The sequence below is a fragment of the Erythrolamprus reginae genome, chromosome 2 (assembly GCF_031021105.1).
Source record: "Erythrolamprus reginae isolate rEryReg1 chromosome 2, rEryReg1.hap1, whole genome shotgun sequence".
NCBI classification, from domain to species: Eukaryota; Metazoa; Chordata; class Lepidosauria; order Squamata; family Dipsadidae; genus Erythrolamprus; species Erythrolamprus reginae.
In genome coordinates, this window is record NC_091951.1 from 126872191 (window position 1) to 126899874 (window position 27684).

At 37.4% G+C, this 27684-nt stretch overlaps 1 protein-coding gene across 2 annotated transcripts in view; it reads left to right on the plus strand.

The window, feature by feature from the left end:
- Positions 1–27684, plus strand: part of PPARGC1B (PPARG coactivator 1 beta) — a 149962-nt gene that overhangs the window by 1084 nt on the left and 121194 nt on the right. The window lies entirely within an intron of this gene.

Below are 27684 nucleotides of genomic sequence, written 5' to 3' on the forward strand. Positions count from 1 at the left end.
TGCAGAGAATCCGGGGGGATGAGGGGTGTGTGGTTGCATTCAGACGCAACTTAGAAGTCTGGTGCAGAAGATCCCGAGAACAGCCATGCCTTTCCCCCCCTTTTTCTTTTAAGTGCTAACGGTGCAGACTTGCGACCTGCGAGGCAGGAGTGAGAGATCCCCTTAGAGAGCGCGAAAATGCGCGTTGTGTATATATAGGGCCTGCGTGCGTAAGCGTAAGGACTTTTAATTTTCCCCTAGCGGATCTTTTCCCCTCTCGCTCACGGGGAGAGGAAAATGGAGAGCTCTCGCTAGATTGCCCGGTGGGTCTGACACATTCCAATGCACCCAGGGCTGGAGAGCCGGGAGCGCGGCCCTTTCGAGTGCTTGGGTTCGTTCAAACGGCAGACGGAATGGAGGAAAGTAGGGAGGGAGGTTGTAGGTTGCCAAGCTTCCCCCCCCCGCTCCCCCCCAGGCCCCACCGCGCGGGAAATTGTTGGAAATTAGATAGGATCCGGCGGAAAAGAAGAAGAAGCGTTCTTTTTTGGAGAGGCTTAAGTTGAGGATGGCTCTGCGCACCCCTTTTCCCCCATCCACATTGCTCTGGAAACCCATCCGAACACTTTTCAGCACCACTCACACGTGGACGAGTGGATCACTCTGCTGGCGTCCCAGATAACGAGTCTTAGCTTTTGCAGTGGTGCAGAGCTGTTCCTTTTAACCTTATCCCCCCCCCCCCAAAAAAAAACCCCGGTTCCTCCACCCCCAGAATTATAAACTCTGGATGGAGGAATGGGAGAGGCGGAGGGTGCTATCCATGGGAAATTTAAGAGCAGGGTACAATGTTTATTTATCCCCCCCCACTCCCTTCCTTTGGGCTTGCTGTTGCTTTTTTTTTTCTTTTATCGTGGGGAGGCAAGATTGGCAGCAATTCAGTTTGACTGTGGGAAAACAAGGATAAATGGATGCTGACACCCCCCCCCTTTCCATTTTCTCTTAGCGATTTTGCTGGTGGGAGCACTTAATGTCTTAGGGTTGTATGTGTGAGTCATTGCTGATTATATACCCGCAGCTTTAGGGTGAGGGTGGTGGTGGTAATCATAGTTGCTTCAAATAAGCAATTTTGCAGATTGCTGCCCCTTTTGGACCTAGTTGCATGTCAAAATCAGATTAAGGCTTTTTTGGCAGTCCTTGCTGATCACGAGCGGGTTCCTGCTGGAAGGGCAGCAGGCTGCATTCCTTTCCATGAGGAGAAGCAGAAGAGCGAATGCTTCAAGACCATCATACATAGCTCAAACCCTGAGCTGTTGCAGAGTTTTCCATGGTTACAATTCCATGCCTCCCTTGCCTTCCAGGTTTCCCCATAAGTAGAAATGGCCCTAATTTTGGGAGTGGCATATAATAATATTCCTTCTTTCCTCCTGCCCTCTCTCAGGTTTCTTCAATTGATTAGAAAAAAGCTGAGGAAAATTCCTTCTGGTTTGGTCCTAGACCAGCAGGAATGGCTTTGTCTCAGTCACACCAATTCATCCAAAACATATTTGTGTTTATCTGGGAGACTGAACCAGGTTAGACCAGCTCCAAGCTTGTAGTCTGTAGTCTGAACACTTCGATTCTAGGGACAGTACTGGAGCTTTCCAGTTTGTCATGCAACACTGTTGGCTGGGAAGGAGGTGAACTTTTCACAGAATTAGATACAAAATGGTGACATCTGGATTAGAGAAAAAGGAAGAGAATATTTTGTAAGTAGGGATTTTTATCTTGCAAGGGGTTATTTAGGTGATGACAGATAAAGAGCTTGGAAATTCTCATGGATCAATATAAAAATGTGTTTGCTTTCAGAAAATACCAGCAACAAAACCCTCAGGCAGAAAAGTTAAGAGATTTGTACAAAACCCTCTGGTTGTGTTCTTATAGATGAAACACCTGATATTCTGCAGCTAGTAAAATAGTTGGTACAGTTAAAGGTGGAACTGTTTTTATAATGATAAAAAACCCTGAGATGTCTGACCTTGTATATTCTAAATTTGCAAATGTAAATGAAGGTACCGGAATCTGTATTATTTTTCATGTTGCATATGAAAAAACAACAACAACCCCAAGTATTTCCTGAAAATCTAACCATGTACAAAGACTATTTTCACAGCTATATATAATAAACAGCTATTTGTATCTAAGTAGCATCAGTACAAATATTGTAATTTAGAAGGTGCATCCCCAAAATACTTTTGGTAGGTTAATGTGTGCTTTTGGTGCATTATTAGAAGGTGTTGTTAATCTCTGGATTACTTTTTCTCTTCCCTTGTGGGTACACAAGGCTAAAGTCTGAATCTAAAGTGGCATGTGATTGCTTTGGAAATGATTGAAGTTGTAACTGTGGTTTGCACTTGTACTTTAACCTCTGACGAAACTGCAGTGAAGGCTCCAGCCTTGACTGCTGTCACATGCTTTGCTTGCAACTAGAAGTGGGAGGTAGTTCCTAGGCTTGCCTCTTGACGTCACTCTCCATTATTACTACAATACTGTACTGAACTTGCCTCTGCTTACAGATGGGCTGCTGAGTTCTCAATGAAGTGAGAAAGCTGCACAAGATCAGATTATTTTACGAGGCTAAAGTGTCAGGAAGCTCCGAGAGAATGAATGTTATTCCTCTTTTTCACTGAGTCTCTGAATTATTTCAGTTCTTTTCTGTTACTTACCATGAATGTCTTCTTCCCTTTTTTCCTTCTGCAGCAAACATTGCAGAAGGAAATGTATCTCAAAGTCTTGTGAATGTAGTACAGGAAACTGGAAAAAGTATTTAATTTTATTTATATAAATACCTTTTATGTCTTGTTGGAGAAGATAGTTCCCAAAATGACTGCATTGCAACACTTAGATAATAGAGCCTGCAGGCTGGTTACTCATTGGAATGGGCCTGCTGAGAACTGGACTGATACAGTTTATGCATTAACCAGCAGGTTGCATTCTGTGCTGCTAGTTTTTAGTTTGTACCTGATGCCGATGCAATTGTTATTGCAAGATTTCTGGAATTTTTCTGTCTTAGAATAATAAGAAAGGCTATTTCCTTTTCTATATATTATTATTTAAAGGAAAAATCAAAACACAGGCTGCCCTGGAGAATATTTCTTTGCTCTACAACATCTTGATAACAGCTCCATTAATTTATAGTTGGAAATGTAAAGTGTTTGATTAAAAAAAACGCTTTAGCTTCTGTCAGATAATGTCCAATGAATTCATAGATTTTTAATAACGGGTCTTTTGATTCCACAAGCTATTGCAATTGGAATGACTGTCTTTATTAGTTGAATGAATAAAAAGTGTAGGTTTTTTTTAATGAATGGTATAAAGTTTTCTTTAGGAGAACAATGTGATCTTTCTAAAAACTGTCTTGATTCATTGAGCAATGATTTAAGAGGAAGGTAAGGGACATCAGGTTCTTCACCTGTTTTACATATTTCAGCTCTGATAAACAAAACTATGGGAAAGCCAGCAAATCAAATTCTGGACTTTCATAGTCTCTGTTAGTGAAGCGTTCTATTTTTTCTTTTCTTTCTCTCTCTCTCTTTTGTGTGCCCTAGATTTTTTATTTGCATTCTTGGGAGTGACAAAGTTGTCTTTTATTATTGTTCTGATCAGTATTTCATTTATATACATATATACACTATGGATTTAAACTATATTTTGTTCTTCCATCCGGAATAAAATTTTTGTTTTGCCATTCCAAAATAAAGCATGAATTAGAAAATAGAGGAAGTAGCATTAATCAAATACAAATATATATTTTGTACTGACTAATATTTTCTTTCTGACTTAAAACTGAAAAATCACTCTACTGTATGTATCCAACCTCATGTGATCCAAACAACACCCAACTCATATAAATTTCCATAAAACTTTCTGGATTCTCTCAAATTCATGCAGTTTTCCTTGTCTTCAGTAGTTCTTCTAAAAATGCCTTTTCCATTTTTTATTGAACTATTTTTATATAATAAATTAGGACTTGGATGTCTGGTGATTTTGAATGGGGCTGGAATTATTTCATTTTTTAAATTCTAGAATATACTTAATGTTCCAGACAGGAAAGCAAGCAGCATTATATACTTAACATTGCTTGCTTTCCTGTCTTTGGCAAATGTCACTGCACATTGAAACTAACAGAGCAACAGTATATTCAGAAAACGTCATAGAAAGAAAACTCCTTTGGAGATGTATCACTTGTGTTCCAAAAGTTAAATCCTGTTGAAACTAGTGGGATTTATTTCCAGTTAAAAGTGTATATGCTTTGAATATAAAGCTGAAATGATGTGATTATGGAAAGGCAAGAGGCAGAATTTTTAAGCTGTGGAAATAATACCTTTGTGTGGCATTATATTTTTAAGTGAAAGTTAATCTAAATTGCTTTTCAACATGGATTCCACTCAGGGTGTAAATTTAGTGCCAGACAGCTGTATAGATCGGATCCATTTGTTTATTTTGAGAGTCTATGAAGTGTGGGCAGTAGTCAGCAGGCATCTTTCTCCACAGCAAAGTTATGCCAAGTTTTGCTGAACCAGAAATCTCAGCAGAATAATACTGTGAATTTAATCTTTGCAAGTTTGGCTTCTGGACTTCTTTTTATCAGAATACTTAATAAATGATCTTAATATTTATTTATTAGTAGCATTTATATGCCACCCAATTCCAAATGGATTCTAGGCAGGTAACAATAATAGAATAATATAAAACATAGCTACAATATAAACAAGAGCAAAAACACCAGAAAATATATTAATATCTCTACAAACCATACATACTCTCAATCATTCATGGCCATATCAGGGTCACAATGATCCCAGGCCTGCCGGAAGAGCCAGGTTTTAACGGCTTTCCGGAAGGCCAGCAGGGTGGGGATAGTATGAATCTCCAGCGGCAGTTGGTTCCAAAGCATCGGAGCTGCCTCATAGAAGGCCCTTTCCTGCAGTCCCACCAATGGACATTGTTTGGTTGACGGGACCTAGAGAAGGTCAACTCTGTGGGTCCTTATTGGTCACAGGGAAGTATGTGGTAGCAGGTGTCCTGTAAATAGTCTGGTCCTAAGCCATGTAGGGCTTTAAAGGTAATAACCAACAAGTTGAATTGCATCCAGAGACCCACGGGTAGCCAATGCAACTCGCAGAGACTTGGAGTAATATGTGTGTACCTTTGTACACCAATGATAGCTTGCCCAGCTGCATTTTGAACCAGTTGAAGTCTCCGAATGCTTTTCAAGAGTGATATATGATAATATATGCACCAGGTTGCTATTGGCTAGGAACTGATCATGACAGATGACTTTTATGATAATAATTATTTGACAATTTACCAAACCATGGATTTAGAAATGCATTGTGTCTAATAGTACAGCCGATATCCTTCAGCTGAGTAACTAAGAACCAAAAAATCTCCATAAAATGCATCAGGTTATAATAAATACAAATAGCATCATTAGATAAACTAAGCATAAGCATCATACCATGCATTTTTCATGAAAGCTAATCATTTGCAAGGGGGAAAATATTTTAAAATGACCTAGTCATTTCACTGGTTTTGGAGGTAGTTTGTGGCACTGAACACCAATATCTTCTATAGCCGGTGTTCATAACTCTTCATTTATGGTTTTGATGAAATATGTGATAACACCTCAAGGAACAGTTGGATGGGTCTGGAGCCAGTACCCTTGAGAAGAAACCATTCACCATACATATCTCAAAAAGCAACTGGACTATTTTTTCCCTCGAGGAAGAAGATGACAACATTTTACTTCATCAGTTTTGATAGCAGAGAGAATGGAAGGTTCACCACCATAATTGATGAAGCTTCTTGGATGAGAAGCAAAATATTTTCTTCTTCCTCAATGTTGTGCTTAGTTCTGGCCCAGCTCCTGCCCCAAGGACTGTGGATGTGGGGGAGACATCCACATGCTGCAGGCCTGTTTTACCTCCCCCCCCTGGTGGAATCTGCTGATGAAGGCTCCTCTGACCAAGAAGACATGAGTGACAGGGAGGAGGAGAGTGTGGCAGACAGCTCAGAAGGAGATCAATTATCTAGCTCCTCCTTGGATTCAGAACAAGAGTTAATGATACAGCCACACATGCAGAGAGCGATGCATAAGCAACAACAACTGAGAGATTATTATCAAAGAAAATGAGGCCACCTGTGGTTGGGTGGGGCTGTGGTAATTAGGGAGGCTGCTATAAATAGCAGCCTGTGGGTTTGGCCATTGTGGAGGATTATCTGATCGTTGTGTTTCGTGACTGCTTTACTGACTTGGACCTTTTGTGTGGTGATTTTTCCCCGCTTTGAAACTAAACCAGGGCAAAGTGTGTTTCACTTTGTGAAAAAAGAAGGACTGTGAATTGCCTCACAGCTGCAAGCTAAGTATCACAGAACTGATAAGGGACTTGTACAAATTACCAGTTTGTTTGGAGACAAGTTCTCTTTGCTATCCCAAAAGAGGGCTTGGTTTAAGTGAATGTTCATTATAAAGAACATTGTTTTGAATTTTCAAACGTGTGTGTGTGTCTGAAATTTTATCTGTGCATTTTTGGGAGGATTCTACCAGAGAGCTCGACAGAACACTCAAGAAAAAACAAACAAAAATAAAATCCGATTGCCTTTTTGTAAGAAAAGGCACCTTTAAGACAGCTATGACCTGGAAGACTGAGAATCTCCACAGGCATTCACCATAGAACTTTACAAATAGCCGATTGTCAGGATTCAGAATTGTCACCATTTAATTATCAGAAGGCATTTTTTATCTCCAAGACTAGGGATTGACTGCACTGGAATGACTCCAATTTAATTGTTTTGTACTTGCAATGATTGTTGACAGGCATTTTATGAACATGTCCAGGAGGAACAGCAGGGTCTGAATGAATGATAAGAAATGAAAAAGAGTGATTAATATTAGTCTAAAAGCGCAGCCTTATATGATGTGGACAACAACACGGCACTTTCAAATCATATGAAGAGAATATGGCTGACTGGGTTAACAAATGCTTTATGTTCATAGTTTTCATTCACTGAAGCTACTGCCGGTTTATATGGCCTTAAAAGTAAGAGGACAGTTTTACAAGGAATGGATATAGAACGTTTCTGTTAACCAAGGCATTTTAAACTGTCTAATTTAGAAACAAAATAGTACCTAATGTTGTATCTCCATAATCAATATTAACTGCAAGAGTTGCTGGGAATTGCGTGGTATATTGCTATGTATACAACAATGCTAAATTATAAATGCCAGTTGTTTATTTCATTGGCTTCTAATTTGTTTCAATCTAATGAGATTTTATTTATTTATTTATTTATTTATTAGTTGGACTTGTATGCCGCCCCTCTCCGAAGACTCGGGGCGGCTCACAACAAGTAAAAACAGTCACAACAATCCAATTAAATAAAATATTTAACGATTTAAGAAAACCCCATGTAATAGCAAACACACCATGTATAATTAACATGCCCAGGGGAGATGTTTAGTTTCCCCATGCCTGACGGCAAAGGTGAGTCTTAAGGAGTTTTCGGAAGGCAGGAAGAGTAGGGGCAGTTCTAATCTCCGGGGGGAGTTGGTTCCAGAGAGCCGGCGCCGCCACAGAGAAGGCTCTTCCCCTGGGACCCGCCAACCGGCATTGTTTAGTTGACGGGACCCGGAGAAGGCCCACTCTGTGGGACCTAATCGGTCGCTGGGATTCGTGCGGCAGGAGGCGGTCTCGGAGATATTCTGGTCCGATGCCATGAAGGGCTTTAAAGGTCATAACCAACACTTGAATTGTGACCGGAAATTGATCGGCAGCCCAGATTTATTTATTTAGTGTCTTAGTCTGTGCATGTATCTTATATTCTTGTTTCTTGTTTTCAGAATTATGCATATATTTAGTAAGGTACACTGATTTTCCAGATCAAAGATTTATGGGATGTAGAAATAATGCTAATCTGGTTAAAACCTATCAGCCTGCCATGAATTCAGTCAGAATGTAGAAAAAGGTACTGGTATCTATCAGAAATAAACCTGGATTATCTACATGACTCTTTTTCTGGCTTATTTGTACTTTTTCTTCACCAACCTCAGAGTGGAAAGAGAGCTGCTTCCATAGAAAGATTGAGGGCAATGGGTACATATTGATTGGCTTAGGTATTCAGATTTACGGAATGCAGACTTCTAAAGATTTATAAATGAAAAGTTGCATTGATTTAGTTTTTTTGCTCCTTTTTCTTTGCTCTGTATATGAACAATTTCTTTTGCATCTACATGAGTGTTCATATTATGGCGCTGGGCCTATTTTCTAATAACAGAAGGGAACTTTTTCAGAAGGCAGTAGGGCTCCCAATGCCCCACCTACACAATCCTCCCACTTGGACAGCCTTGTTCCAATATTAATTGGTGCAAATTTAAGAAGGGGCTATCAAAAAACAAATATATTGATTAAAATGTTGGCTAAAAGAAAGGGGATCCAGGACCAAATCTGTCCTCACCCATGGTAAGTCACTAGGTGACTTTGGGTCAGTCACTTGTTCTCATGGGGTTATTTGGTAAAATGGGAAGAGGGAGCATACCACCATGAATTCCTGCATGAAAGTGGGGATATAAATGTGATAAATTTTTTAAATAAATTCCTAAGTGGTTTCCTTACAGATCATGATAACAGAGTTTTAAAAGTTAAAAAAATGGAATCTTTCCTGGTAAATTGCAGTAAAACAATGCACTGGAAGCAAAAGTGGCCAATAGTATTGATAGCCTGGAATAATATACATATAAACATACATATTGGACAAAAAAACAAAATGAAAACAAGATAAACAGAATAGTCACAAGCAGGAAGAAAAAAAATGCAGTACAAGGAGTAGCAACTTTATTGCATGCTTGATTTACTTGTTTCTATGTACCTCTTAGAGGCAGCTTGTAGCCATGGTTTGAAGTAGTTGGCAACCTAACATAAAGATCTGGCTAAACGTATTGGTACCCACCTATTTCCCCCCAAACACTTTGCTTTTGATATATGACTTACCATATTATCATTGATTATATAACATACACACACACACACACACACACATACACAAATTATATAACATATAGCATTGATTATTAATTGAATCTCTAAGCACTATCTATAAGGTATCTTCAGAACCAGCTCCTTGCTGGACCTCAGGTCTTTAGCAACGGTCATTCCTATCTTCAAAAAGGGTGACCCCAGCTTAGTTGAAAATTACTGACCAATTTCATTGTCTTACATCATCTATAAAGTTATGGAATCAATCATAAAGCAACCCATCACCCTCCACTTAAAGACAAACAACCTACTCTAACAAGCAGTTTGGTTTCAGAAAGAAGTTGTCCTGTAATCTGCAACTCCTACACTGCAGAAACACTTGGACCACACAACTCGACCAGGGTAAAGCAATAGATACAATTTACATAGACTTTTGCAAAGCCTTTGCAAAGCCCACGACAAAACTAAACTCATACGGCATTTCTGGATCCCTACACAAGTGGATAGCTGTGTTCCTGTCAAACAGGCAACAAGTAGTCAAAATAGGGAGTGCTTATCAAACCCTGCACCAGTTAACAGTGTTGTCCCCCAAGACAGCATATTAGAACCCACACTCTTTCTGCTTTACATAAATGTAAAGTGTTCGGAGAGGGGCGGCATACAAATCTAAGTAATAAATAAATAAATAAATAAATAAATGACCTTTGCAATCATATTATAAGCAGCTGTGTCCTCTTCACTGATGACGTAAAACTTTTTAACACCACGGACAATACTGTTGCCCTACAAAGTGACCTTAACTATCTGTCAGAATGGTTGAACAATTAGCAATTCCAAATCTCAACTAACAAATGCTCAGTCTTACACATTGGCAATAAAAATCATAACACCAAATACAAGCTGGGCAGATATGACCTCATAGATGATCCTCACTCTGTCAAGGACTAAGAGTACTTATTTCAAACAAACAGCCCCAGAGTTTACTGTAAAGCATTGTCAAAAAGGCATTAAGAATTGTTAACCTAATTTTGTGAAGGTTTTTCCTCTGGTAACACTGTAGTGCTAACTAGGGCATACAAAACCTTTATCAGACCAATCCTTGAATACAGCTCATCTGCCTGGATTTTGTACTGTATATTGGACTTTAATACAACTGAGCAAGTCCAGAGGTACTTTATGAGAAGAATACTCCACTCTTCTGCTCACAATAGAATCCCTTATGACACTAGGCTTGAAATTTTGGGCTTGGACCCACCTTAAACTTCGCTGCCTATGGTCTATAGTCTGTCTGCTAAAACTTCGCTACCTGTCAATGACTACTTCAGCTTCAACCACAATAATACACGGGCAAACAATAGATACAAAATCAAGGTAAACAGCTCCAAACTCCATTGCAGAAAATATGACTTAAGCAATAGAGATCGATCCCTGTAATGCTCTACCTGACTCTGTTTTTACTTCCTCAAACCCCCATAGCTTCAACCTTAAGGATGACAGATGGGACGATGAGAAGCCTCATTTGGAAAGATCAAATCTGAAATGTAGTGTTATGCATCCTTATGCGTATTGATGAACCACTTATATACACCAAGAAAAATCAGCATCTGTAACTGCACTAGCTTTGCTGAGGAATGCTGAAATAAATTGTTTTGGATTGTAAATATGTGTAGGCATTTGGACAATAAAACCCCCAGTAAAACCTCTGTGTATGGAAGAGCAAGAAGGAAAACTGTAATCATTATTATATTGTTCTATCTCAATGAAATATAGGGAAGGCTTGTGATCTGCTTTCTAAGAATAACATATCCCCTGCAGCCTACTGAAATTCCTACATCTATAGTAATCAAGATGGTACAGGTAGAAACCAGTCCTATCATTCCTATAATTATATCAGATATAAAGTAATTCCACTAGATCTACAGCAAATCAAAGAGAACATTGGGACTATTCTCTGTACTGTTCTGAACAGAGAAAAATCAGACAAATTATAGTTGTAGCTCTTCCAAAGACACTTCTGAGGTTTTTCTGCCGTGATGCGGGGACAATATACATCCTTGTCTCACTCTCTTTCTCTTCTGAATGAATCTGTTTCTCGAAATTCACTTCTTACAACAGCCCCTTTCCATTTCAAAGTTTTTGCAGAAAAATAATCAAGCATTCTGACATATCCATAAGTCTTAATACATTCCATCGTCAAGATCTGCATAATCAAAGATTGCTGTACTATAGTCAATAAATGATGGATATCTTTTTGATACTCACTTGGTCTTTTCACTATCCATTTTCTGCTAATTGGTCTTGTATTCCTTTATCTATTCTGAAACTGCCTGCTCACTTGATATTTCTCATTTCATTCCTCTTAGTTTCTCTTTGTAAGAGGTTAAGCAAATGTCAAGCAAACTGAACTGATGAGGTATGCCAAAGTGGTTACTGAATGCTTATGTATCTGAAATCAAATCAGATCAAAATAATTTCAATCGTAGTTGAACTTGAACAGCTAAAATATCTTTTTATTCCCTCTTTCAGAGGACAAAAATGAATGTTCACTGATGTACTTTAGCACCCATTCATTATTTGCATTTTCTCAACACATGAAATGGTCTAGAACAGTGTTTCCCAACCTTGGCAGCTTGAAGATATTTGGACTTCAACTCCCAGAATTCCCCAGCCAGTGAATGCTGGCTGGGGAATTCTGGGAGTTGAAGTCCAGATATCTCCAAGTTGCCAAGGTTGGGAAACACTGGTCTAGAACTCAGCACAATACCAGCAATATCATTTGATGCTAAAAGCTAGGAATATAGTCCAACTCAAATTTGGGGTTCTTTTGTGATTAGAGATTAAAGACACCCCTTGCACACGGAAGTTTTATAAAACTAGAAATACATTATTATCCAAGAATCTTACCTATTTCATAGAGTAATTCCATGCACTTTACCTGACATGAAGCCTTGTATATAAAACAAGGTTAGAAAAAAATATCAGTGACTGGGAAAAACTTAATATCAGAAAAGGTAAGGAGCTTTAAAAATCAAATTATCTTCATTCAAAATGATTAATTCTTTAATAAATGATGTTGCTAGTGATGCTATTGAAGAACACTATGAATGCATAAATACAGATTTTGTTTGCCGTTCAGTTCTGTTAAATTTTTCCAACAATTATCCTCCTAAGGCATTCCTTATCTGAAATAGATGAAATCTGCATGAAGTGCCTTTAGCCTAGGCAGGTGGCTCAGGAATTTGCCCATTGAAGGGATTATTTATTCATACTATTGGATGTATGTACTGTACAGCTAATTACTTTAACATGCATTTTTTTTAAAAAAAAGATAATTTGCTGGGAAGCTACTTAATCAAGACCATCATGATTAACTCAAAGGAGTTTGCTCTTGTACCTTAGTTTGTTCATTTCCAGTCTGCTTACAGTAAAATTGATATGGCCTCAGAGAAAGACTAGTGAGAACTGGAGCTTCTCATAGAATCACCTTTGCTGGTAAGGCCAAAGGAGGGAGTTGAGGCCTTGTATAATCTATAACCATGGGGAAAGCAAGTGAGGCTCTACAGGTGCAAGAAAATCTAACTCCTCCCAGATCAAAGAGGTGCAAAATCAATTTTAGAAGAAGTCACTGACAAAATTCCATTATAGCTCAGAAAAATATAAGGCCCTGGCTGAAACATTTAAACACACTTCAGTGACATATAATAAAACTTGGATGTCAAAAAGTAAAGTTGTTGAATAGAATTATGACATGGCTAGATAGTCATGCAAAGATGGAGAAGTTCAGTTCGGTTCCCCAGACCCTTTCAGACTATGGAATTACAAAGCCCCCACTGTCTCACAGGGACAGATCATGAAATATTGGTGTCAAATATATAGATTAAACTTAGAAAATTAAAGAGGTTAGTGTGCCAGCTAAATCCTTTCTGGAAGAAATAAAATCAGAATATAGGATCAAGAGAATAAACAGATTCAGTACATTTATTTTATGTGAAAGAGAACAGGGGAAAAAAAGAAAAGAAAAGAGACATCATGCAAACTGAAACATTTTTTTAAAAAAAATATTTAAAAGTAGCTTTCATAGCAAATACACACTAATAAAAGATTAAAACCTTGACGTAAATGAAAGGCATACGATAAGTGAACCCAGATTTCCAATATCAAGTGAGAAAGAACAAAGAAGGATATCAATGTCAACAAATAGAGTTCCTAGGAATGTAAGGCGGGGAATAAAATCACACAAATATTCAAGAATAATCACATAAGACAATGATGGCAAACCCATGGCATTGCATGCCACAGGTGGCACATGGAGCCATATCTGAGGGCACACAATATGCATGCTGACCAGCTGATTTTTGGGCTTCACTTTGGCCATTTTTGTCCTCTCCAAGCTTCAGGAATTCCTCCTGAACACTGGGGATAGTGAAACATGGGCCAATGGGCCAACTGGAAGGCTTTCCTGAATCCTGGGGAGAGGGAAAAACAACAGCAGCAACAACCCTATGGGCCTACCGGATCTCCGGAGGTTTCAGTGGGGCTTGTGCACATGCACTGGGGGGGGGGGGGCAGCATGGGGTGAATGTGTGCATGCGCAGGAGGGATGGGGTTGCCTTATGGTGTGGTCACATATGCATACTATCATGTGCGCACGCACCCTTTTGCACCCGAGCCAAAAAAGTTTCGCCATCACTGATATAAGTGTAAAAAAGACAATGAGGTTTTTAAAAAATGGAAAATCTACCAAATCCCTTTATAAAAGGGAATTACAGATTAACAAAGTTGCAAAGAGATATGTTCAGAAACCTACTCCTCTAGAAATAAAGTCTGGCAAGCAATAGACCAAGATTTCAAATTGTTAGTTAAAGTGCTAATAGCTCTATATTTTATACAGCAAAAGACTGACTTAAAAAGTAGAAAATATACAACTACAGTGTTCCCTCGATTTTCGCGAGTTTGAAGTTCGCAAAAAGTCCATACCACGGTTTTTCAAAAATATTAATTAAAAAATACTTCGCTGTTTCCCCCCCTATATCATGGTTTTTCCTGCCCAATGACGTCATATGTCATCGGCAAACTGTTGTCCACCTTTAATAAATATTTTTTTAATAAACTTTAATAAATAAACATGGTGAGTAATAATCTAAATGACTGCTAAGGGAATGGGATATTGTAATTTAGGGATTTAAAGTGTAAGGGAAGGCTTGTGATACTGTTCATAGCCAAAAATAGTGTATTTACTTCCGCATCTCTACTTCGCGGAAATTCAACTTTCGCAGGTGGTCTCGGAACGCATCCCCCGCGAAAATTGAGGGAACACTATATATTGAAGAGTAAATATAAAAAATAAATTATTGAATGATTACATTCTTCATGTACACAGAGACAGACACACAAGCACTCCATATATTCTGACACTTATTATTATTATTATTATTATTATTATTATTATTATGTCAATACAACTCAGCAAACGAGATCACTATGCTGGATTTCGTATTTCATCACCAGTCGGGCGCTTCCCAAAAGCACCTAGGACTACGTGATATAGCCGCGAATTATGTTTGCTGATCCCAGTAAAGCGGCCTTTTGCAATTGACGGAGACTTTGTCAATTCCGATGGTTTTCAAATGTCCGCTGAGATCCTTTGGCACTGCGCCCAGCGTGCCAAGTACCACTGGATCACTTTCATTGGCTTATGCCAGAGTCGTTGCAGCTCAATTTTTAGATCTTCGTATTTCACTAATTTCTCTAGCTGCTTCTCCTCAATTCTGCTGTCCCCTGGGATTGCGATGTCGATGATCCATGCATTTATTATTATTATTGTTGTTGTTGTTGTTGTTGTTGTTGTTGTTGTTGTTGTTGTTGTTGAAAGGGACCTTACAGGTCAACAAGTCCAACCCCCTGCTTACGCAGGAAACTTGTTTCACAGCAGCCTGCAGTATGTTGGAAATTAACCAAATATGCAAAAACAAAGCAACCCAGTGTTAGTGTTTACAAATATGTCCTTTATTTCTACAGTTTAATTTCAATTCTTAAATTAGAGCTGCGTATGTGTAGAACTAAGCCGCTGTCACAAGGAGGAAGTAATTCTGCTTCAGCTTAATATTTTCCAGGCCAAAATCTTGGCTATTATAATGGTAAGAGTGCAGAAGCCTGTCCAAACTGTCCAAATAATTTCTCAGAGACATTGCTTTTCTTCTTTATATTCTTTCAGATTGTGATATTGGTTCTTGCAGAGCCATTTATCAAATTAGTTATTTGTTGTTTGGATGAAGTATTACTGTAAACTAACAATGTGGTTTTTCCTCCTTCACAGTTGTGTTCTAGCTCAGATTCAACAAATGCTTTCTGATAACGGATCTGTTTCTGTTCTGGCTGTGAAACAAAATCAGAACGTTTATTCTGGGTCTTTTTTTTTTGGGTTCAGTTTCTGTTTGACTTTATGGTTGTAGGGAGACAGTTGATTGTCAGATATTTGTCAAGTTTTTAAAAAGCTTAAATTCCCGCTAATTTAGAATCTGCGTTGCTTTCAAGAAAATTTAATGTTTCCTAATAGTACTTTTTCAACTTCAGCAATTGGCAAATGAGAAAAGTGAAAGAGAAGCTGGAATCAAAACCAGAATTTTCTTTTTCTTTTATTGTATCTGTGTATTTTTCTCCCACTTGCAGCCATCACTAAATAATTCACTCATCAGGATGTATTATATTTTGCTTGATCAAAGTATACAGGTTTTGATATAGGTATTAAAGGGAAAAATAACACCCAAAAGTTATTAAAGTTATAGATATGTGTATATAATATATACTATATATGGTATACAGGTCAGAAGCAAGACTGACATTTTGCAGAAAACTAATATACAGTTGCAATTGGAAGGCTAAAATTTATCAGCAGTTCCTGTTTCATTCCCACAACTTTCAGTAAATAATGGATATTTGAAGATTGCTAGCTGGGAAATGATCTTCAAATGTGGAAAAATAACAATTTAAATAAAAATTTAAACAAGGTAAATAATGATTGATGACTCTTTATTGATGACCTTTTTAGAGAACAGACAATGCTCTCTACTTATGAATAGGTTATGTTCCAAGAAGCTATTTGTAAATCTATTTTATTCACAATTCCAAACAAGCATCTATACGTATACGACATGCTGTAAACTAATATTCTTCTGAGTTCCAGGACCTTCTAGGCTGGACTTGTGGGCAGGTTTGTACATATTGGTGAATGTTCGTAGCTTGAAAATTTGTAAGTCATGTCTGAAGCAATTTTTGATTGGCAAGATTTGACTTCAAGGATCCTTGGTCTCCTTCATTTTTCAGTTTGACTGAGTACAGTAGTCCCTCGCTATACCGCGCTTCACCTACTGCGGCTTCACTTCATCGCGGGTTTCTGAGGAAGCCGATCGGCAGATTTAAACAGCCCGCCGAACTCAATCGGCAGGGTTTTTAAAAAAAATATATATCTAAAATTGTAAATACTGTACAGTATTTAAATACTGTATCTAAAATAAATACTGTGTGGGAAGGGTTTATAAACACTTAAAACAATGAAAACTTACCAAACAATTACAATATAAATACTTAAATAAGTACTATCAGTCGATAAATTCCCCATCGCGGATTTCACCTATCGCGGCCAGGTCTGGAACGTAACACCAGCGATAGGTGAGGGACTACTGTAGTTCAAAACATTCCCACCAGGCCATGATCAGAGGGCTAGGAAAGTATGAAGAAAAGCTGTTCCTTCTGTTTTACAGAAGAAATGGGAGCATTTTGAAGCAATTGTGAAGCATCTGAAAGGAAACATTCCCCTCATATCAAATGTTCCAACAGATTCTTTCTGGCTTTTTTTGTTCTGTCTGCCTCTATCTCTTATGAATGATTCAGTACTGTTCCTCATTAGTCCATTTTGGTTTATTGTTTGAAGACTGAACTGGCAGCATCTTTATTTGCTCATTGCTCTGACTTTTGAGGCAAGGTTTTAGTGATGTTAGTTTCTCACTTGCCCATGTCTATTTCACTTACTGAGTTTTTATATCTGATTTATGTGGCTTCTGTCTCACAGCAGTGACTCTTGGCAACATATAAGAAGCAAAGCAACACCCTTATAATTTGTTAACATGGTACAGGTAGTCCTCAACGTACGACTACAATTGAGCCCAAAATTTATATTGTTAAGTGAGAAATTTGTTGAGTGAGTTTTGCCCCATTTTACGACTTTTCTTGCCACATTTGTTAAGTGAATCACTGAAGTTGTTAAATTAGTAATACCACTGTTAAGCCAATTTGGCTTCCCCATTGATTTTGCTTGTCGGAAGGTTGCAAAAGATAAACACATGACCCTGGGAGACAGCAACTGTCATAAACGTTAATTAGTCATCAAGCATCTTAATGTAAATTACATGAGGATGCTGCAATGGTTGTAGGTGTGAAAAATGGTCATAAATCACTTTTTCAGTGCTGTTGCAACTTCAGTCATTAAATGAACTGTTGTAAGTCAAGGACTTCCTGTATAACATTGAAGTTTAGTCTAAAAGCTGTCACTGGGATACCAAGATATGTGTGTGATGGCAGGGGCCTCCCCTGCTCAATATTCATTCATTCATTCATTCATTCATTCATTCATTCATTCATTCATTCATTCATTGAGTCAGTCAGTCATTCATTGAGTCAGTCAGTCATTGGATTTTTATCTCGCCCCTGGGGTGGAGAAAAACTTCTTCAGAGGGAGTAGCAATGAAAAGAAGCCTGCAATCAGCACCTCGTTAGGGCTGGGGAGAAAAGCTTCAAAAAAGCTACATTCTGTGTATAAGATGCACCCAAATTTTCAGCCTCTTTTAGAGGGGGGAAATGTATGCCTTGTACTCTGAAAAATATGGTAATTACTGTCCAAAAACGTGATTGGGATAGTTTACAAATATTGTAAATGAATAAATAAGTATTAAGTGGATAAATATAACAATTTAACATAAAATACTATCACCCTAAATAAATAAAATTACTATCAATAAAAGATCAGTAAAGTGGTTTTATTTCAAGATAATAAAAGTTATTAGAATTATGATGGAAAGAATATGATCTGCATACCAGACGGATTATTGCAGGCTTGTTTGGAATGATGATTTACAACCGAAGTATCATGAAAATGCCTGTCCCTATTATTTATTACAGTGTGTCTTGAATGAGACATCTAAGAAGAAGGATACTTAGTCAAATACTCCAATCCTGATTTATTTAATTTCTTCTGCAGATCATAACACTAATTCTATTACTCTTTTCTTCTTATGCAGCAAACTCTGAAGGTAGAATATATAGAACAAGGTTTGCACAACATTATATAGCTTCTTTTTCCCTGGATGTTTCTAATAAGGGCCAGAGGCAGTAAAGAGAAAGAGATTCTGTGGTATGAAGCACATAAACACCATACGCCATAAATCAGGAAGTTAGTTTAGCTGAAGGGTAGTCTTGTGCTTCCAGGCTCTTCAGTTACTCATAGTGAGTAGGTGTGTAAATCTGACAAACATATCTGTGAATAATGTGCAGAGGCTTACAATACTTAGATTTCTGTGAAGTTAAAGCAAATGGACTTTGGAGACCTTAGAAGTATTTGTTGGATTTCTTGTGCAATTGCTTTATCTGCAGAGGCTGATCCATAATACCAAATCATGACTTGAGGATTGTGTTACTTTATCACAGTAGGGCCTTTTTCAGATGTGCAACAGAAAGTCAAAAGCAATGATTAGAATTTTTTTCTGCCTCTAGATCTTTCAGAATTACCTTAGAGGAGAAAGCCCCATTCAACAACTCCTTCAAAACTAAGGAAATATCTGATTTCAATCTTTCTCACAACCCCTTATGATTTTCCAAATCTGTTATTCCTCTCTCCCACTGTCCTTTGTCCTGTTGGTAAGTTGGAAAAAATATTGGGAGTCATACTATTAATTTAATAACTGAGGAAAGCATAACTATTTGCTACATTTCATATTGTAAGCCAAAGAACAATAAAGCTTGATGACACTGCTAATCTATATATATAAAAGCCAAATACCATTCACTCATCATGAAATCCTCAGAAGTGTAAAGCCTACAGATTTGAAAATTGGAACGTATATTCCTCTTGGCTTCTAGGTGCTCATTAAGAAAGGATTTTTCAAAATGATCATCAGATCACTAGTATTTCTTATATTACAGTGTTCCCTCGATTTTCGCGGGTTCAAACTTCGCGGAAAGTCTATACCACGGTTTTTCAAAAATATTAATTAAAAAATACTTTGCAGTTTTTTTCCCTATACCACGGTTTTTCCCACCCGATGACGTCATATGTCATTGCCAAACTTTTGTCCACCTTTAATAAATATTTTTTTTAATAAACTTTAATAAATAAACATGGTGAGTAATAATCTAAATGGTTGCTAAGGGGATGGAAAATTGTAATTCAGGGGTTTAAAGTGTTAAGGGATGGCTTGTGATACTGTTCATAGCCAAAAATAGTGTATTTACTTCCGCATCTCTACTTCGCGGAAATTCAACTTTCGCGGGTGGTCTCGGAACGCATCCCCTGCGAAAATCGAGGGAACACTGTATATTAATTAACACGCTGTAATGCTAAGGAGTTAGATGTTTTACTGTCTCTCCCCACCTGAAATTGCCAGTTGCCTTATATTAACACACTCTGATGCTAAGGAGTTACACATTCTACATAAATTTTCAAGCTTTGACTGTCAATTTATCAACTCGATCAGATAGTTTCATAGCGAAGCACGGGTATCCAGCTACTAGTAGTAATCAATAAGATACTTCAACTACAACATACTATAAAGCCTTCTCATTAAACCCAAATTAAATGGTGAATGAATTTTAAAATACCCAAAGTCCTGCCCATTTTCTCGGCCCCTCTTTTATCATTTCTCATATTTTTGTTTTATTGTTTCACTTTCTCTAATGTTAAACATAGGAGCAAATAGTTGTTACTTCTTTGGTTGTGCTCAAAGATTACAAAGGTCAAAGTGCCTCTTTCTCCTCTGGGTTTGGTACATGATAAGGCTTCTGAAACTTAAAGAAACAATAGTTTGTTATCTCAGCTCACAAGGTTTTTTTAAGACACTCAGAAATAGTGTGTGAGATTTTGGATGTTTGTCTCTCACCTAGTATGAATCAAGAAGCAAGAGATTCTTCAATCATTCTGCATGCTAATCAGAGAAGGGTGCAGAATGATCTCAGATATTAGTTTACCACTGTTAACTGCTGTTAAATTAAAAGGCAAATAATACTTGAACAGAAAATTTTCTTCTTTCAAACTAATAAATATTTGAGTTTCCTAGTACACGTTTTAATCAAAATTATAGTATTAAAAGAGAAGCAAAAGGAAAGTAGAAACCAATCAGTATCAAAATGGGAAGTTTGACATTTTGATGATTGTCCAAAATTTAGATTAGATTAGATTAGATTTATTGGATTTATATGCCGCCCCTCTCCGAAAACTCGGGGCGGCTCACAACAATTTATCATAAGTTATAAAAAAATAATTACTACCCATGAATTGAAGGAATCCTGCTCTGTAGTTTAATTGCTGTATATATCACCCATGAATTATTTGCTCCTTTGTTCTCCACTTTCTATACTTTTGCATAACTAGAAATGACAATTGTTACTTTCGAACCTTTCTTCTCTATATACAAGATAATACTGATTACTTTTCAAAGGTATACTCCCTTAACCTACTGTTTAAGCTTTTCTTTGGCTATTGGTATTTGAAAAATGGCAATTTCCTTCTGTTCTTAATGACATTAGTGAGGTTAACAAGGCTTTCATGGCCATGTTATACATAGTCAGTTAATTGGAGACCAGAAATGGGGAATTTGAAGACAGGGCTAAGTAAAACAAGTAAAACATTCAATACTGTATATGGCCTTGAAGCACTTGAAAATGTTCATGGGATTTCAATTTCATTTGGCAAAGATAATTCAACATCTTTCTCTCAAATGTTGACATAGTATGTCTCTTTGGAGTAGTTTCATTCTACCAATATTCAGGAGAACATAATTTTCTTACTGGATAAATATATCACTGCCCTTCCTTATTGCCATGCAGTTAAAAATCCCAATTGGGGTTATTATTAGGGGATGTCTTATTTTGGGGAAAACAGGGTAAGACATGGGTGAATTCCATTTGATGTTTTGGACAGGGTGTTATTTATTGATGTTCAGTGTTGGAAATTGGATGTTAGGAGAACATTCTACTTCAAATTCAAACTTCAAATTCTCCTTCTTCTGTCTGGTAGGATTAGGCATTGTCCACAGCATTTAGCAATGGTTCTGGTTCTCCTCTTAAGCTGTGTTCAGAAGATACTATTAGACAGTGAAGGGTTACAAATTTTTTTACTACCACACTGTGGATGTGGCTTATTTTGTGGGTGTGGCTTGCTGGTCATGTGACCAGGTGGGTGTGGCTTGATGGTCATGTAACCGGGGATGGCTTAAAGGTCGTGTAACTGGCTTAAAGGTGGCCAACTTGACATCACTAACGTCAAGGGTTTGGGTTAGGGTTAGGGCGCCTGGTCTCTTCTCGCCTCAAAGAGATTCAATTTCCATATCTATTACTGAACATCCAAAATATACTATTTAATTCTATATATATATGCCATATGTGTACATACATATTACACAAAGGCATACAAAAATATACATTATCTACTATATAAACTGCATGTGTATGTACACACATGCACGCACACGCAGCTCTTCTAAAATTATACACATTCAACATCATTTACTGCGATAGGAAAAACATACCCAGAGCCCAGAAGGAGGGTAAATTTTTTTTTCCTACCGGTTCTACGTACCTACCGTAGCTGTAGGAGCCCATTACTGCTATTAGGAGAATTCCTGATTGGCAACTAGTCAGATAGCTTATCTCTGCACTGGTCATATCTGTTTAAAACATCAAAGTGGGAGATATTAAGAAGTTTTGGAATAGAATTTTATCAATATGCTGATAATCTCCAGTTTGGTTACTCTTTATTCCCAGTTCTAAGAAATTAGTTGGTACTTTTGAACATTATGCAAGTTTAACAATTAGCTATATGAAATAGAACAAGCTGCAGTTGTATTCAGACAAGACCGAAGGTATGATTCATGGATTGTTTAGCTTGTTTTGAAGAAGATTGCATTCTTGGTGTTGGGAAGTCCCAACTGCTTAATGTAAGAGAAGTTGCTTCTTGATATGCAGCTATTGCTGAATTTAAGTATAATGGTGATGATGAGGAGTGGTTTGCTGGAAGGATGGCTAGAATGTTGATTTGGCCCTTTCTGGGATAATTGGGATTGGGAGCAGTTAGTCCACAGGTATCAAACTTGTTGCATCATGTTTCCATCATCTGATGTTTCATGATGTTTTTCCCATTCACGGAGCTGGAGTCGAAATGGCCTGCATGTGACACATCCCACCCATGGCCTGCCAGTTTGACACCTCTGAGTTAATCATATCTTAATTGTTTGTATGTATGTATGTATGTATGTATGTATGTATGTATGTATGTATGTACGTACATACTTATTTATTAGACTTGTATGCCGCCCTTCTCCAAAGACTCGGGGCGGCTCACAGAATACAATACAAAAAAAATATATGTACAAATCTAATAGTTAAAAACTATAAGCTAAAATCCCGTTACATTAAAAAGCAGTCAATTAGCTCAATCACATCCACACATAACATTTAATGGTCAGAGAAGGGGGGGCATGATCTATCTGCCCCATGCCTGGCGACCTAGATGGGTCTTAAGGATCTTGCGAAAGGAGAGGAGGGTGGGGGCAGTGCGAATCTTTGGAAGGAGCTGATTCCAGAGGGCCGGGGCCGCCACAGAGAAGGCTCTTCTCCTAGGTCCTGCCAGACGACATTGTCTGGTCAACGGGACCTGGAGAAGGCCAACTCTTTGAGACCTAATCGCTGGGATTCTGTTTTATCCCGTTTTGTTTATTGCGGTGTGCTCTGGGATACTTTATTTACAAAATATCTGGAATTTGAAATTGCAGAACTAATTAATCAATTGCTAATTCATGTATTTCATGATGTCTTTATTGAAACCTGCAGTGGATGCCAATTGCTTCCTGGACATAATTTTAGAAATAGGTGCAAGTCCACATAGTTTGGCCTGATTATCCCAGTGATTGCTTTGTGATGAACTTATGTTCATCTTCCAGCAGATGTGGTAGATAAATCCACAGTAACTGAATTTAAACATGCCTGGGATAAACATATATCCATCCTAAGATAAAATACAGAAAATAGTATAAGGGCAGACTAGATGGACCATGAGGTCTTTTTCTGCCGTCAGACTTCTATGTTTCTATGTTTCTATGTAGCATTTAAGAGTGGCAGAGAAGGATTATCTGAAGACACCCCTGATCAGCAACTTGGTTTTTTACCTGTATAAGATTTCTCCCCTATGTTGCTAACAGTCCATGGAATATAATTCCACAAGAGTTGTTTCTGGCAGCAGTTAGAAAATCTGTAGCAACTTATTTCATAGATTTTTACAGATAATCAGTTTGGAACTTAATGTTAATTTATATTTCAACTTAAATAAATCTTAACCACCTGAATTATTCACTTTAGTAGCAAAATGTCTAGAATCGAATACCAATTAAGGATTGACCAATTAGTCAATAAATTGAAGCAGCATCTTTTATTTTATGAATCAGTTAGTATCTTGTTGCAGAGATGACTTTATTTGTAAAATGCTCATTCAGCATTTTTGATGCTGGTTGTATATATCTTTTATTAAAATGATCGCTTTGGGTTTTTTCATTTACTCCATGGTATGTTTCTCCTTCACTGCTATTTTTATACTTACTGCTGCAGGAACTATTCCATAAATGCCACCGAAGGCATATTATTTCAGTTCGGTGGTACCAGTACTAATTTGACAGATATACCTTTAATTTTGGCCCAGGCCTTTTGGGTAACCATTTTCTCTGGAGAGAAGCTTCATTTAGTGTTGCATATGTATCAATGCAGAGAGAACAACTGGTGAAATGGCACACTTTTTGCTGCCTGCAACTCTTCAACTATCTATCTGCATGTGTTTGTGTGTGTGTGTGTATAAATAGAGATACCTTCCTTTGTGGCGCAGATATTCCAGCTCAGGCTTTCCTGATTTAGATTCTGTTCTTCAGCCAAGCTGCTTGAAGTGCTAGCTGATAGGTCTTGTGATTTGGTCTCTGGCTGACTGGAGTGTGCACAGGATAAGGTTTGCTCTGTGTTTTCCATAGGGATGCAGAAGATCTCTTGGTTACTTGACTGTTTAGCTATGTGATATTCCTGTTGTTGCCTTTTAAAGGCATTGGTCTGTAAGTAAAGGAAAATATATTCAGAGTTTTGATTTGCATGGCCTGTTGGCCTCTGTGAAGCATTCTCTCTACACACAAACACACTATCCTCTTTTTCTGTTTATGGCCAGATTATAACCGTAAGAAAAGAATTGCTGCAGTACATTTTTCAGCATCATCATGTTACCAGTGCTACTGAACTACGTAGCATGTGTGTGAAAAAACAGACTGAAATCACTGAGCTTATTATCCTATGATTCTGTTTGAGCTGAGGTCTTAATAAGAGAGTCATTCTATTCAGTGACTTGTTAACTTTTGTCCCTTTTCCGAATGGATTCATAAAATAATCTAAAATAGCTTTTCTCAGTTTTGTGAGAAATTGTTATTTTGTTAAAAAAAAAAAATTAAATAGTTATGGCAGCAATAACCATAGCACCTAGACTTATATACTATTCCATAGTTCTTTACAGGGGTTTACAGAACCAGCATATTGCCCCCAACAATCTGGGTCCTCATTTTATAGACCTCAGAAGAATGGAAGTCAGCCTTGAGCCAGTGAGAATCAAAATGCAGTTATCTTTTGATGTTACATAAATGTTAATTTATCATATGGTCTACATTAATAAGATGAATAAATAATGTAAAATAATAGCAATACATGCCTGAAGGTGAAATTCTTTTTTTTTAAAAGTGAGATTGGGTAAGTCATCTTTTTTTCCTCTTGAAAAAAAGACCGATTCAAAACAAAGCCTACATAATAACCTACATAATAGCAATTCACTATTACGTTTTACTTGAAATCTTGGCCTTTCAATGTTGTACTACAGCTCTTTTGGCTATTACAGATCACAATAAATTATTTTTATTCTTGATAAATTTCAATGTCTGGATATACAATTAAGTAGAACATACACATTTATGATAAGTGATCAGTATAATGCCACTGTCCTGACCCTTTATCAGAGTTTTGTGACAAAAATATAATAATAGTAGAATAACACAATTTATATAAATTGATGTTCTAGCTCTTAAATTTCATTTCTAGTAACTTGACATGGTACTGCAAGATACTAATACTCACAAGCAAAATATTATATTTGCTGCATTTTAAGATAAAAAGACTAGTTTAATAGTTTTTTTTAAACATAATATCTCTGATTTATGTAATAGGATACTTAAGCTTGTTATTCCAAAGGTCACATAGATAACTAATATCAATTTCATCTATTTTAACTTCTTAGCCTCAGTTAATTCTCCCAAGACTTTTAACAAATATAGAATTTCAGAGGCAGCAATGGTATCAGGATCAAAGAGACCAAATAACTAATACTTAAAATTCAATTAACAGTCTCAGAAGCACCCTTCCTGAGCTTTGAGATCTACTAAAGGTTTAAAAAAAGCTTTCAGCAGTTCAGAAGTGTCCAGGGTAATGTTATGAAGCCCAATTTTACTCCCCACCAAGATGTATTGGTTATTTATAAATTGGGTCTGTCTTAAAAACTATTCATAAGTGAAGGTGTCTGTTCTGTGAAATGTTAATACTGTAGCTATATTGTTTAGTGATTATAGAAATTTTTGACAGAACTGGCGGGCATTGAGTTTTGAGAAGGCTGATCTAGGTTATTTGCTGCAAAAACATATCATGCAGAATTTAATTTATGCCATGGCTCAGTTCCAGCATCCATTGTAAAGAGCAAGGATCAAATCAGAAATATTTCAAATAAATAGAGATGAAAGTATTCCTGTGTTAGAACAGAGGGCATTTTTCTCCCTACTTAATAAATATGTGGGACTTCTCATACATTCCCTCATACTGAGGCAAAAGCCTACTAGTTCCGATGGATATGCCCCTGGCTTTCTTAAGTTACCTTAGAAATTAAGTCATATGATCATAATCTCTTCGATCCTGTTTTCTTTCCCCCATGTAGCACCTTAACAGATGTAAAATGCTGAAGCTATACCTTCGTTCTCAGTAGACTGAATAGAGAGGCTAAGCAAGCCTTACGCAATCAGAATCCATCATGCGTACAGTGCATTAAATAGGGCAATAAGCTTTTTATGAAGTCTATTTCCACACTTGAATCTGGGATTTAATGCATGGTTGCTTAGAGAGAGACTGAGGATTTCAGAGGTCAGCAGGGCTAATTGCAAGGCTGAGAGCTGCTCAGGACAAGTGGGGACAGAGGTTACCACATATGCTAAGGGAAGTAAGCCAATCAACTGATGAACTAGTTGGAATCTCTCCTGCAGGGATCAGACTATAAGCTTTTAACTGTTTGAACTTACAGGGAACAGGGACATGTCTGTTGTATCATTCAGAAGGTGATCAGAAGGGTGAAGTTAAAAAGGAAGCCCCTTTTAGCCTGTATTCAGTAGATTGAGCACCACTTTGGAGTGGTGGTATAATACTACGGCATTGTCTACAGTCATAGATTGTGGAGAAAATACCTCGCTGTGATTTTTGCTTAAGGGCAAATGTGTCTCAATATCAGGTTGTTAACAAATTTATGTGGATGGGGAGAGGTTAATGTGAGAAAATAGGATACATATGTGGATCTGAGACCTACTTTAGAATCTTACATTTGGAGACTCTGAACTATCAAGTATATGTAACATATCAATTTTATATCTAGTGAATTATTGATTTAACAGACCGTTCATGTATGGCTTATCTCATAAGCGTTTCTTGTTTAAAAACACGGGTTCTGGTATATTTTATTTGATGTCATCCAGACTGGATTTCTTTTTGAAGAAATCTTTCCCTAAGGACAGATATGTTGGGCTACCTATTATGAATAGTCATACACTGAAGATTCAGCAGGAATTATGATTTAGGATAACCTTGTTCAAAGTTGTGGCCAGGTAGGCCTGCATTAGGGAATAGAATTGTCATATTGTCATTTCTTGTATAGTTCCAAGAATCATGTTTACTGTAAATACATAATTTATATTACAGTATATAAATATGTAGCATTCCTTCATTAAACCTGTTTCTATGCTTAAGACAAGGCACACTAAAGAACAAATCTTGAACATCACTAGTTCCATTATGTGCTTTGTGGTGAAAGAAACACCACTGAAGCTATTTTATTGAGGGCAGAGTAAGTACATGTGGTTTATCAGGAAAAGGATTGACTTTTCAAAACATATGGGGGCACGATGGCTCAGTGGTTAAAGAGACTAAGCTTGTCTTCTTGCAAGCTGACAGCTTGGATGTGATACCCAGCGTTGTGTGATGGGATGAGTGCCTGTTATTTGTTTTACAAACCTAGCAATTTGAAAGCATGCAAATGTGGATAGATAAATAGGTACACTTTGGTGGGAAGATAACAACGGAAAATGAATTTATTACCATCATCTTTGTG